Below are 14,335 nucleotides of genomic sequence, written 5' to 3' on the forward strand. Positions count from 1 at the left end.
GATGAAACTAAAAGAAGAAGAAAAAAAGAGAGAGAAGTGCAAAAACAATGAGAAAACAAGTATCAACAAATAGACTGAAAGTGAGAGGACAGAAAAAGATCTTTCATGCAAATAGAAATTATAAGAAAGCAGAGATAGCAATATTCATATCAGACAAAATAGATTTTAAAACAAAGCCTATATCAAAACACAAAGAAAGAGGGTGTTATATAATATTAAAGGAATGCATATAAGAAGAGGATTTAACACGTATTAACATGTATGAACCTAATATAAGAGCATCTAAATATATAGAGAGCAAATATTAACAAATATAAATGGAGAAATTGACAATAATAAAATAATAGTAGAGGACTTCAACCCCACACTTACATCAATGAAAAAATCATCCAGACAGAAAATCAAGCAAAAAGTGACCTTAAATGATACATTAGACAGCTGGACTTAATAGATAATTATATGACATTCCATCCAAAAAACAGCAGAATATACACTCTTTTCAAGTGCATATGGTTCTTCTCCAGGGTAGATAACATGATAGGCCACAAAACAAGTCTCAACAAATTTAGGAGAAATGGAATTATACTAAGCGTTTTTTTTTTTTCTGACTGCAATGCTATGAAACTATAAATCAATTACAGGAATAAAAATGGGAGAAACACAAACAAGGGGAGGCTAAACAACATACTACTAAAAAACAATGGGTCATTGAGGAAATCAAAGTAGAAATAAGAAAATACCTCAAGAAAAATGAAAACACAACTTTCCAAAAATCTGTAGGATGCAGCAAAAACAGTTCTAAGTTTATAGCAATAGAGGTCTACCTCAAAAAACAAGAAAAATCTCAAATAAAAAACCTAACCTACCATCTAAAGGAATTAGAAAAAGAACAATACATATATATTACTCAGCCATAAAAAAGAATGAAATTTACAACAATATGGATGGACCTAGAGGATATTATGCTTAGTGAAATAAGTCAGACAGAGAAAGACAAATAATGTATGTTATCACTTATATGTGAAATCTAAAAAATAAAACAAACAAATGAATATAACCAAACAGAAAGAGACTCATAGATACAGAGAACAGCTTGTTACCAGTGGGGAGTGGGAAGTGGGGAGGGGCAAGATAGAGGTAGGCGCTTAAGAGGTACAAACTACTATGTATAAAATATATAAGCTTTGAGGATGTATGATACAGCACAGAGAATGTAGCCAATATGTTATAACAACTTTAAACAGAGTATAATCCATAAGTATATTGAATCACTATATTGTACATCTGAAACATACAATTTTGTAACTAGAATGTATATCAATTAAAAAAGAATGTATGTAAAATGAAATTGACACCATGAATATAAAAATAATGATGAATATTGCAGTTGAATAACTATTAAACAGAACTTTCACACCAGTCCATATAACCTGGAGAATATTTTCTGACTCTCTAAAAGCAAAAGTACATTCACAAAAGAAATCCCTATGCCATTTACTGCTGATTAGTTCTCCCATTCATTACAATACATTTTAGATCTCTGAATCCATAGTCAATAACTTATTCTTTCGACTTCTCCTTCCTCCCCACAGACATCCCCACAGAAAACACTAATCAAAGGCTTTCATTTTTAGGCTGCACATTCAGATTTTGCCTACTTGTATCATGCTTGCATATCCAAATTATTCTTATGTGATTCAGGACATGAAACTATTGCAAACCACATGCAAGTTTGGTAAGGTAGAAAAAACATTTTTATAGGAAAGGGGAAGTTGTAAGGGGCTGTTATAAACCAAGAGCTCATTGGAGGAAACTGGGAGTTTAAAGTATAGTGGCCTTTCATTGTCTGAGTTTTGACAGTCTCTCACTGTGTGAGCTCTTGCCAAGCAAGGAAAAAAACTGTGTTCCTCCTGCTGGTGGTAGTAAAGCACTGTCACTTTCTGCCAAAGATGCAAGGTACCTCTCTTCCTATTGGGATCTGTATTGACCTTAAGTGGTATGCATGTTAGAGCTCCTCCTTCTAGCCTCACAACTTCATTTTAGTGAGGTTTCCCTTTATTAATTTTCACAATGTGAAAGATTATAATAAGTGCTTAAGTTCCATTCACTAATGAACCAAATATTATTAAAATCCAGGAGACAGATCCATGCATTCAGGGTTTGATAACTATGGAATTTAAAATCTGTGACCAAAAAAAAAAAATGTTCAACAAAAATAAAACACTTTGTGACAACAGGTTAATGATTAAAAAACAATAATAAAAACATAAATCCCTTTCTATCACCATAATTAAAAACTATATTTCAGCAGGTTTATATATAATTTGCAAAAATAATAAAACCATAGAATAGTAGAAGTATATGCAAGTATTTATTTAAATTTAAGGTAAAAGATCCATTTATTTACTTTTCAAATAATAATCTAATCATATAATATTTGTATTTTATAATAATGCAACCAGGTATTCTTATAAAATATTTAAATATATAGAAATACATTGGGTTAAATTTGAATATCCCCATTTTTATTCCTACCAGAACTAATCATTGTCATAACATTGGTTGCAAACTTCTGTTACTTTTTATGTTTACATACCTACGTATATATTTATATACAGATATATTTATAGACACACACAAATACACAAACATACATATATAAATGTTTTTGTCTTTTGTACATAAAGTGGATTATACTATTTGTAATTTAACATATTTTCTTAATAAGCATTCTAACCTTCAATGCAGTTTGAAACTAAACTGGAAAGTATTTATAAATTTGAATAACATATAAATCTCCTGTATTAGAAATAATAATCAGCATTAAAGGACAAACTGGATGATATATGTTTAAGAAAATTATTTCTTATCTTGTATATTAAGAGTTTGTATGGTTAGAAATATTTCATTGATCATATAGTAGAGGTCGAATATATATTTTAAGTCCCTGTCAAGATATGTATGAATTCACAGTATTCAATAATTTTTTGTAATATTGTCAGACAGTAAAGGATCCACATGCTTTAATTTTCAAAAAGCTTCCATGTAGAAATTTCTCCCACACATTATATTCTTCTTAGCAATTTGGAAATAGATAAATAGCAAAGTAGTTTGCTTATGACTACAAGGAACATTATTTTAGAAGAATGCTAAATCAAACTTTCTAATCAATTATCTAAAAATGGATAAATGTTTCATGATTATTAATGAAGAATAATATTGAGCAGAAGAAAAATACAGCATGGGGGGAATGGAAATAATTTTCTTTAAATTAATTAGTTAAGTTTATTGAAGTATAGTTGATTTACAATGTTGTATTAGTTTAAGGCGTACAGCAAAGTGATTCAGTTTACATATATACATATATATATATTCTTTTTATTGCATTCTCTTCCATTATAGGTTATTGCAAGATATTGAGTATACTTCCCTCTGCTATACAGTAGGTCCTTGTTGGTTATCTATTTTATATAGAGTAGTGTGTATATCTTTATCTCAAATTCCTAATTTATCCCTCCCACATCCTCTTCTTTGGTAACAATAAGTTTGTTTTCTATGTGTGTGAGTCTATTTATGTTTTGTAAATAAGTTCATTTGTATCATTTTTTTAGATTCCACATATAAGTGATATCATTTGATATTTGTCTTTGTCTAACTTACTTTACTTGGTATGATAATCTCTAGATCCATCCATGTTGCTGCAAATTTTATTATTTCATTCTTTTTTATGGCTGAGTAGTATTCCATTGTGTGTGTGTTTATGTGTGCGTGTGTATCACATCTTCTTTATCTATTCATCTGTCAATGGACATTTACATTACTTCCATGTCTTGACTATTGTAAATACTGCTGCAATGAACATTGGGGTGCATGTATCTTTTGGAATTATGATTTTCTCTGAATATATGCCCAGGAGTGGGATTGCATGGTCATATAGTAGACCCATTTTTAAGTTTTTAAGGATCCTCTATACTGTTCTCCGTAGTGGCACTATCAATTTACATTCCCACCAACAGTGCAAGAAGGTTCCCTTTTCTCCGCACCCTCTAGAGCATTTATTGTTTGTAGATTTTTTGATGATGACCATTCTGACTGGTGTGAGGTGATATCTCATTGTAGTTTTGATTTGCATTTCTCTAATAATTAGTGATGTTGAGAATTTTTTCATGTGTCTGTTGACCATCTGCATATCTTCAGAGAAATGTCTATTGAGGTCTTCTGCCCAATTTTTGACTGGGTTGTTTTTTGTTTTTTTTTTTTAATATTGAGCTGCATGAGCTGTTTGTATATTTTGGAGATTAATCCCTTGTTAGTTGCATAATTTGCAAATATTTTCTCCCATTCTGAGATGGTTTTTGATTTTGTTTATGGTTTCATTTGCTGTGCAAAAGTATTTATGCTTAATTAGGTCCCATTTGTTTAATTTTTTTTAAATTTCCATTACTCTAGGAGACATACAAAAAGATATTGTTGTGATTTATGTCAAAGAGTATCCTATGTTTTCTTCCAGGACTTTTATAGTATTCCATCTTACATTAAGGTTTTTAATCCTATTTGAGTTTATTTTTGTGTGTGGTGTTAGACAATGTTCTAATTTCATTCTTTTAAATGTAACTGTCCAGTTTCCTAGCACTACTTATTGAAGACTATCTTTTCTCCATTGCATATTCTTGCCTCCTTTGTCATAGATTAATTGACCACCAATTCATGGGTTTATGTCTGGGTTTTCTTTCCTGTTCCATTGATCTATATTTCTATTTTTGTGTCAGTAGCATAATGTTTTGATTACTGTAGCTTTGAAGTATAGTCTGAAGTCAGGGAGCCTGATTCCTCCAGCTCCGTTTTTGTTTCTCAGTATTGGTTGGATATTCGGGGTCTTTTGTGTTTCCACACAAATTGTAAAATTTTTGTTCTAGTTCTGTGAAAACTGCCAGTGGTAAATTTGATAGGGATTGCACTGAACTGTAGATTGCCTTGGGTGGTATAGTCATTTTGACAATATTGATTCTTCCAATCCAAGAACATGGTACATCTTTCCATCTGTTTGCTTTGTCTTTGACTTCTTTCATCAGCATCTTATAGATTTCAGAGTACAGGTCTTTTGCCTCCTTAGGTAGGTTTATTTGTAGGTATTTTATTCTTTTTGATGTGATGATAAATGGGATTGTTTGCTTAATTTCTTTTTCTGATCTTTCATTGTTAGTGTATAGGAATGCAAGAGATTTCTATGCATTAATTTTGTATCCTGTAACTTTACCAAATTCATTGATGAGCTCTTGTAATTTTCTGGTAGCATCTTTAGGATTTTCTATGAATAGTATCAGGTCATCTGCAAACAGTGACAGCTTTACTTCTTCTTTTCCAATCTGGGTTCCTTTTATTTCTTTTTCTTCTCTGATTGCTGTGGCTAGGACTTCCAAAACTATGTTGAATAAAAGTGGTGAGTGGACATCCTTGTCTTGTTCCTGATCTTAGAGGAGATGCTTTCAGTTTTTCACCATTGAGAATGATGTTTGCTATGGGCTTGTTATATATGGCTTTTATTATGTTGAGGTATGTTTCCTCTATGCCCACTTTATGGAGAGTTTTTATCATAAATGGGTGTTAAATTTTGTCAAAAGCTTTTTCTGCATCTATTGAGATGATCATATGGTTTTTCTTCTTCAATTTGTTAATATGGTGTATCACATTCATTGATTTACATATATTGAAGAATATTTGCATCCCTGGGATAAATCCCACTTGATCATGGTTTATGATGGTTTTAATGTATTGTTGGATTCTGTTTGCTGGTGTTTTGTTGAGGATTTTTTCATCTATGTTCATCAGTGATATTGGCTTGTAATTTCCTTTTTTGTGATATCTTTGTCTGATTTGGCTTTCAGGGTGATGGTGGCCTCATAGAATGTGTTTCTCTTCCTCTGCAATTTTTTGGAAGAGTTTGAGAATGATAGGTGTTACCTCTTCTCTAAATGTTTGGTAGAATTCGCCTGTGAAGCCATCTGGTCCTGGACTTTTTTTTGTTATTGGGAGTTTTTAAATCACAGATTCAATGTCCGTGCTTGTTGTTGGTCTATTCATATTTTTTATTTCTTCCTGGTTCAACCTTGGGAGGTTGTACCTTTCTATGAATTTTTCTATTTCTTCTAGGTTGTCCATTTTATTGGCGTATAGTTGTCTGTAGTAGTTAGTCTCTTATCGTCCTTTGTATTTCTCTGCTGTCAGTTGTAACTTCTCTTTTATTCATTTCTAACTTTATAGATTTGGGTCCTTTCCCTGTTTTTCTTGATGAGTCTTGTTAAGATTTATCAATTTTGTTTATCTTTTCAAAAAACCAGCTTTTAGTTTCATTGATTTTTTCTATTGTTTTCTTTGGCTCTATTTCATTTATTTCTGCTCTGGTCTTTATGATTTCTTTCCTTCTACAAACGTTGGGTTTTGTTTGTTCCTCTTTTTCTAGTTGTTTTGGGTTTAAGGTTAAGTTCTTTAACTGAGATTTTTCTTATTTCCTGAGGTAAGCTTGTATCACTATAAAATTCCCTCTTAGAACTGATTTGCTGTGTCCCATAAGTATTGGATTGTCGGGTTGTCATGTTTTTGTTTTCATTTGTGTCTAGGTATTTTTTGCTTTTCTCTTTGATTTCTTCAGCAATCCATTTGTTGCTTAGTAGCATCTTGTTTAGCCTCCATGTGCTTGTGGTTTTTGCAGTTTTTTTCTTATAGTTGATTTCTACTCTCATAGTGTTGGGGTTGGAATAGATACTTGATATGAGTTCAATTTTCTTAAATTTATTGAGGTTTGATTTATGGCCCAGCATGTGAACTAACCTGGAGAATGTTCCATGTGCACTTGAAAAGAATGTATATTCTGCTGCTTTTGGGTGGAACACTCTATAAATATCAGTTAAGTCCATCTGGTCTAATGTGTCATTTAAGGCCTCTGTTTCCTTATTGATTTTTCTGTCTGGATGATCTGTCCATTGATGTAAGTGGGGTGTTAAAACCCCACACTAACATTGTGGTACTGTCAATTTCTCCTTTTATATCTGTTAACATTTGTCTTATATATTGAGGTGATCCTGTTTTGGGTGCATATATATTTACAATTTTTTAATCGTTTTCTTGAATTGACCCCTTGATCATTTTGTAGTGTCCTTCTTTGTCTCTTGTAACAGACTTTGTATTAAAGTCTATTTTGTTTGATATGCTTACTGCTACTCCAACTATCTTTTGATTTCCATTTGTATGGAATAACTTTTTCCATCCCCTCACTTTCAGTCTGTATGTTTCTCTAGATCTTAAGTGGGTCTCTAGTAAACAGCATATATATAGGTCATGTTTTTGTATCTATTCAGTCAGTTTCTGTCTTTTGGTTGAAGCATTTAATCCGTTTTTATTCAAGGTGTTTATTGATATGTGTGTTTTTATTGTCATTTTGTTAATTTTTTTTGGATTTGTTTTTGTAGGTCTTTTTTTCTTCACTTCCTCTTCTGTTCTCTTCTCTTGTGATTCATGACTATCTTTAGTGTTGTGTTTTTATTTCTTTTTCTTTTTTGTGTGTATATCTTTATAGATTTTTGGTTTGTGGTTACCATGATGTTTTGATATAGCAGTCTGTATAAATACATGATTGTTTTATTTTGATGATCTCCTAATTTCAAATGCATTTCAAATATCTGCATTTGTACTCTCCTCGTCTAATCATTACTGGTTCGATATCATATTTGTGTGTGGATGATTTCCTCCCTTTACTGTATTTTTGCCTTCAGCATTGAGCTTTCCCATTTCATAAAGTTCTTTTTTCTAATTGTGGTCTTTTCCTTTCCTCCTAGAGAAGTTCCTTTAGCATTCTTGTAAAGCTGGTTTGGTGGTGCTGAATTCTTTTAGCTTTTGCTTGTCTGTAAAGCTTATGAATTCTCTGATGTATCTGAATGAGAGCCTTACTGGTTAAAGTATTCTTGGTTGTTGGTTTATTCCTTTCATCACTTTAAATGTATCATGACACTCCCTTCTGGACTGTAGAGTTTATGCTGAAAAATCAGCTGTTAACCTTATGAGGATTCCCTTGTATGTTATTTGTTGCTTTTTCCTTTTTGCTTTTAGTATTTTCTCTTTGTCTCTAATTTTTGTCAGCTTGATTACTGTTCATCTCAGCATGTTCCTCCTTGGTTTTATACTGCTCGGTACTCTCTTCCCTTTCTGGATTTCAGTGACTGCTTCCTTTCCGGACTTCAGTGACTGCTTCCTTTCCCATGTTAGGGAAGTTTTCAGCTATTATCTCTTCAAATATTTCCTTAGGTCCTTTCTCTACTTTGTCTCATTCTGGGACCCCTAAAATGCAAATGTTGATACATTTAATGTTGTCCCAGCAGTATCTTAAACAGTCCTCATTTGTTTTCATTCTTTTTTCTTTATTTTGTTCCTCAGCAGTGATTTCCCCCATTTCGTCTTCCACTCGATTCTTCTGCCTCATTTATTCTGGTATGGATTCTTTCTACTATATTTTTTATTTAGTTACTGCATTCTTCAATTCTGTTTGGTTGTTCTTTATATTTGCTAATTTTTGTTAAAAATTTATTGTAACATCTCACCCTGTGCATCCATTGTTTTTTAGAGACCTTTGGTCATCTTTATGATCATTACTCTGAAGTGTTTCTCTGATAGATTACTTATCTCCACTTCACTTAGTTTTTCTTCTCCAGTTCTTTCTTGTTCCTTCATCTGAAACATATTCCTCTGCCATTTCATTTTGTCTAAATTTCTGTGTTTCTTTCTTCTGATATCTTCCCCTTCATGGATGAGGCTGGTCTAGAGGCTTGTGCAGGCTTTCCTGGTGGAAGAGGTTAGTGCCTACCCACTGCTCGTTGGAGCTGGGTCTTGGTCCTCTGGTGGACAGGGCTGTGTCAAGGGACATGTCTCGAGGTGACTGTGGGCTTAAGAAGTCTTTCAGCAGTCTGTCTGCTGATGGGTGGAGCTGTGTTTCTGCCCCATTAATTGTTTGGTCTGAGATTTCCCAGCACTGGACCCTACAGGCTCTTAGGTAGGGCCAGGTCTTGGTGCCAAAATGGTGGCCTCCGGGAGAGTTCATGTCAATGACTATTCTCTGGTACCTCTCCTTCCAATGTCCTTGTCCCCACAGTAAGCCACAGCCCCCCAACCTCCCCAGGGGACCCTCCAAGACCAGCACATAAGTCTAGCCCAGGCTCCTATGAAGTCACTGTCTTTGCCCTGCGTCCTGGTATACATGAGGCCTTGTGTGTTCCTATAGAGTTACTCCTTTGTGCTGGGTCCCAGTGCACATGAGACCTTGTGTGTGCCCTCCAAGTGTGGAGTCTCTGTTTCCCCCAGTCATGTGGAGCTCCTGCAATCAAGCCCAGCTGCCCTTCAAAGGGAAATGCTCTGGGGTCTCCTCCTCCTGATGCCAGGCCCTTAGTCTGGGGATCCTGGTGTACAGCTCAGAGCTCTCACTACTGTGGGAGAACTTCTGTGATATAATTATCCTCCAGTTTGTGGGTTGCCCAGCTGAGTTGTATGGAATTTGATTATATCATGAGTGCACCCCTCCTATTGTCTTGTGGTTCCTTCTTTATGTCTTTGGATGTAGAATTTCTTTTTTTGGTAGACTCCACTCTTTTTTATTGATAGTTGCTCAGCAGTTAGTTGTGATTTTGGTGTACTTGTGAGAGGAGGTGAAGAGAGATGAGGTGCTCAAGGTCCTCCTACTCTGTCATCTTATCTCTTCTTAAGTCTCTTTGTTTATATTGTATACTTAGAATATTATCCAGGACAATATATACAATGCAGGACAATATCATGAAAAATAGGAAGAATGAGTTTAAAAAAAAACAAAACAAAACTTATGCACGCTTACAATGAGAACACTGAACACAAATGGGAAGTTGGAATTTGACAAAAAGAAGTAGGCAGACTAGCTGAGTGAACTGTTTAGGTCCAACTCTGGTTAAATTAGTAACAAGAAAATAGATCATTTGTTGATATTGTTATGGGAAAAGTCATCTGTGATGGAATATTAGCCAGAATTAGAGTAGCAAGAAGTATATTTAACTCTTCCTTTGGGAAAGATTGGAATAAAATTAACTAACATACATGAAGATTGAGATAGGTGGGAGTTGTGAGAGATTAGCTTAGACAAAAATTTTATTTTTAAAAAAGTTTTATTGTAGTATCATTGATTTACCAAAATTTTATACTGAGTCTGTTTGCTTGATATTTCTTAGGTTCTGAAGTCATGATGAATCTCCATTCTCTGTCAATGATGAACTTTGTGAATCCATATAGGCTCACTTGATCTATCAGAGATGTACTTGGTCTGTCACTGATAGCTCTGTTGTTTGGAACAAATCCCCAATCCAACAATAACAAAGCAAAAAAATAAATAAATAGGGTAAACAAGTCAACAATTAGTTTTGATTCAAAAAGCATTCCTTGGTGAAATTGTATTAGGATTGTCATTTTTGAATGAGAAAATTTACTATTGGTCAAATGTGCTTTTCATACCTAGTTTAATATTTCATTTTTTACAGGGTGATTGATGATTAGATGGTAAGTTGAATACTTTCATCTGTATTGTGGCTTTTAAAAAGATAAATTATTTACCCAATCAATGAAATGTGTATTAGATTTTCTTATACTGTTAGCTCTTCAACAGGAGTTGTAAGTAACATAAGATAAATGAAAAATATGGTCTTCATCTGCAAGGAGGGGATATGAAGTTGAAAAGATAAAATCGGTACATTATAAATATGTATATCATATATAATATTTACTATATATATAGCATAACATATATGATATAAATCTGTGATTTCAACAAGAATTACTGTTGGTTCAGTTATATTTCATGGAAAATGGAGTGTGATGTGTATTGCAGTAGGAATAGAAGAATTCCTGAGGGTTTGTATCTGAAATATTCAGTAACTTTTGGTTAAACAAAGGGCAAAGAGACCATTCCAACAAAATAAAAACACATGAAGGTAGGGGTAAGAATGATTTAGGGATATTTGGGAAGATGGTTAACTAGTAAACTACTAGACCTTAATAAGTCAACCTGAAGGGTAATGAGAGTGAGCAGAATAGGTCTCATGTCACTAGATATCTTGCCTACATTGTCATTTATAGGATATAGGTATTGCTCACTAAAGTGTACAGGAAGAATATTTTTGAAAGAATGTAAAATTGACTCATCTATGTTAAATCATGAAGGTTCCTAAATAAATATAATTCCAGGGTCATTTTCAGAGGCAGTCTTTAAATGGGAAGATAAAATGATACAATAATAATATTTAGTGACTGAAAAACACTAAAAATGAAAGGACTCTGGTATGTGTCATATTGTTGAAAAAACTATTTCATTGATTTTTTTTTTTTTTAATTCAGCATCCAAAGTTGTGTGGATGATAAGAGTAATTGCCTATGTTTAAGCACAGTTTGTTTTACAATTTTTTTATTACTATGGTTACAAAACAATTTGTCTAGTTTGAAAAGACTAGTAGAAGAATGCAGGATGTAACTGAAAAACAGCTCGTCCGTTTATGGTCTATTCCTGGTAAATAGCAGGTTTTGGGGTACAGCGGTATACAAAAATTAATTTGAACATATTATTTCATAGATGGAAATACCTAATAGTGCATGTTAAGAGTGTAGTGAGTTCTGGAATGGTGACATATATGGGGGAATGGAAATTACACAATATTGAATGATAATGTTCCTGAAGAAATTCACCTATGTGACTGGATTAGGAATGAAAGTTTCCTCATAAAATAGAGAAAGTAAAAAAAAGAGAGAGAGAGAGAGGATAGAGGCTAGCCTGGAAAGTTTCCATAGGCCAAGCTTGAGGGAAGAGAGTATATAAAGGAGTGCATAAAAATATAATGGGCCAGGGGTGCATCACTTTTGCCCACATAACATTGGCATAGTGTGTTTCTGAATATAAAGATATCAGGGAAATATGACTATATAGCCTTCTGACCAGGAGGAAATGGAAACAGTGTTTGGTAACATAAACCAGTCTTTATCCCCCTTCTTGCAATCCAAGACTAGGTAGGATATTGTCAGAAAATGAGTAACACAAATAAAGTATGTCTCATTCTGGTTTGCTTTGGGTAAAATCTGAAAGCTATGTGTCTTAACAGTTACCACATTAAAAATATCCAGTCTTAATAATGATTCAATATGAAAAACAACCCTTTAATATACAAATATAAGTTAATAACAAACAACCATTTGGCATAAGTTAACTATACATTTTCAGTGAATATAGTTATATATCCAATCTTCAGAAGTAGTCTTTTGGTACACTTTGATATGAACCTTTTTTTAATTAGGGTATAAATTATTATTAACTTTAAAATCTGTGACAGGAATATGCTTTTTTCAGAATGTTGCATATAAATATAAAATTAAAAGAATGATGTGCTCTCCTATGAGGAAAACAAATTTAAATATCCAATTGTGTAGTCTAGATAAAGCAAGGGTCAATTGTTTACATTGCAATGGTTTCATAGTAGGCATTTTTTCACTATGACTCTTTCATCCCAGATTGATTAAATGTTATTTGTTTAAAATCCACAATTTAAATAGTTTGAGCTCGTGTACCCCCTTATGAAAAAAAATGGCATTCACTCGGCAGATTTAATTCTTGAAGTGTTGTCTCATATTTACTATCATGTAAATAAAAACAAAGCAAAAATAGGTAGATTCAGTGGAAAAATGTGAAACTATAGGCAAAATTGACCTGCAAAACTACATTTTAAAATTCTAAACAAAATATTAGCACACTAAATCCACTATGAATATATATAAAATATATATGAATAAATAAATAAATATATATATATATATATATATATATATATATATATATATATATACTTTACTTTTATACAAGCAAACTACCTTGCATATCTGGATTATTCCAAGAATGCAAGGTAGTTTGCCTGTATAAAATAAATCAATGTAGTACAGCACATTAATAGATTACAAAACTACAGGAGGAAAAGCAATTGATCATTTCAGAAGATACAGAGAATGTGTGTGATAAAATTCAATACTATTCTTGATAAAAAGCTCTTAACAAACAATAAATAGAAAAGAACTTCCTTATCCTGATAAAGGATATCTGAAAAAAATCTCAAAGTAAATAGTACTGTGAGCAATACAGAAATGTGAAAACATTACCTTTAAAATTAGAAACAAGATAACAATATCCACTATGACCCATTCTATTCATTATTGTAAGGGATGTACCTAAGAGCTTAGTAAGAAACAAAATGAAATGTAATATTTACAAGAATTGGATAGAAATGAATTATAATGTTTAAGTTAATAAGCTAAAAAGTCAGATAAAAAGATCAGTGTCCAAGGACTAAATATCACTCGTATTTCTATGCCTAGGAAAAAAGTGTTAGAAATGCAGTAAAAAGATAAAATTTCAATCACACAAAAAATAAGGAAAAAAGAAATTCACCAAATAAAAGACTTGCATTCTATTAGAAAAAAATATATGACTATGTGGAAATTCATAAAGATACATAACTAGAGAAATATAAATTCTTCATGATATAGAAAGTCAATATTTTAGCTATGTAAAATCTCATCAAAATGATTCATAGATTTAATGTTCTATCATTAAATTCTGGCAGAGGTTTGAATGGAATTTAATAAACTTACTTTAAAATTTATATGGAAGAAGATGGAGCCAATAAAAGTCAAGACACTCGACGAAAATAAGTTGAGTGTGAATTCCAACCATAAATAAATTGGTCAGTGGTACTCAGCAGAGAAACTAGAGAAAACTCATACAAATGTGAAACTTTAAAGATGACAGGTAGTATGGGAAATGAAGGAGAAGAGAAATTACTGTTTGATATAATTATGGTAAGATTTTCATATATATCATATACATTCATATATAATGAATGTAAAAAATAATTCATGCCACACACCATACACAATTACAAATCCAAGCAGATAAAATATTTAAATGTCAAACTAATTGTTTATGAGAATATGTAGGAAATTACATATTATAAGAATATGTAGAAATTATTTCCTACTATATGCAGGAAATAATTTATTAAATAAGACTCAAAATATGATAACCATGATGAAAAGATAAACATGTATTTTACTACAATATAATAAATACTTCAAGTTCATTCAAAGACATCATAAGGAAACAATAAAGGCATCCCACTGGGAGTTGATATCTGCTATACAGATAATCATGAAAGTATTATTTAAAATATGCAAACAGATACTTACATGCATACATGTATATAATCTACAAATAAAAAATAATACAGGCTAAGAGAAA

Source organism: Balaenoptera borealis (assembly GCF_965194805.1).
Source record: "Balaenoptera borealis genome assembly, chromosome: 15".
Classification (NCBI taxonomy): domain Eukaryota; kingdom Metazoa; phylum Chordata; class Mammalia; order Artiodactyla; family Balaenopteridae; genus Balaenoptera; species Balaenoptera borealis.